We start from the raw sequence: 537 nt of genomic DNA, 5'->3' as shown, positions 1-537 counted from the left end.
CAGCAAACTTGCTGAGGGCACACTCTGTTCCCTCATCCAGGTCACTGATGAAAATATTGAAGAACAACAGTCCCAGTACCGACCCCTGAGGGACTCCACCAGTCACAGGCCTCCAACTAGATTTTGTCCCATTGACCACGACTCTCTGACTTCTTCCTTTCAACTAGTTCATGAACCACTCACCACTTGACCATCAAGAGCACACTTCCTCAGTTTATCTACAAGGATGCTGTGGGAGACATTGTCAAAAGCTTTACTGAAATCAAGATAAATCTTTGAGATGTGACAGTGACATGAAAAGAGTGTCTGTCTGCTCAGTAATAATTGTAAAAGCAAACGGAATGCTACGAACAAGTAGAAAAGGAGTAGTGAACAAAACAGTAAACATCACAGTGCTGCTACATAAATCCTTGCTATGGGTGTATCCCAGATGCATGTAATCACTTAAGTAGGAGAATGAAGAAACCCAGACTTTTCAGCCATGAGAAGGGATGGCTTAAGAGCTGAAACAACAGAAGTGATATGAAGGAGGTGAGC

The sequence above is a fragment of the Chaetura pelagica genome, unplaced genomic scaffold (genome assembly GCF_000747805.2).
Source record: "Chaetura pelagica isolate M959 unplaced genomic scaffold, ChaPel_1.0 scaffold436, whole genome shotgun sequence".
Lineage (NCBI taxonomy): Eukaryota > Metazoa > Chordata > Aves > Apodiformes > Apodidae > Chaetura > Chaetura pelagica.
The sequence above is the reverse complement of the archived record's forward strand: the minus strand, read 5'-3'. Positions refer to the sequence as shown.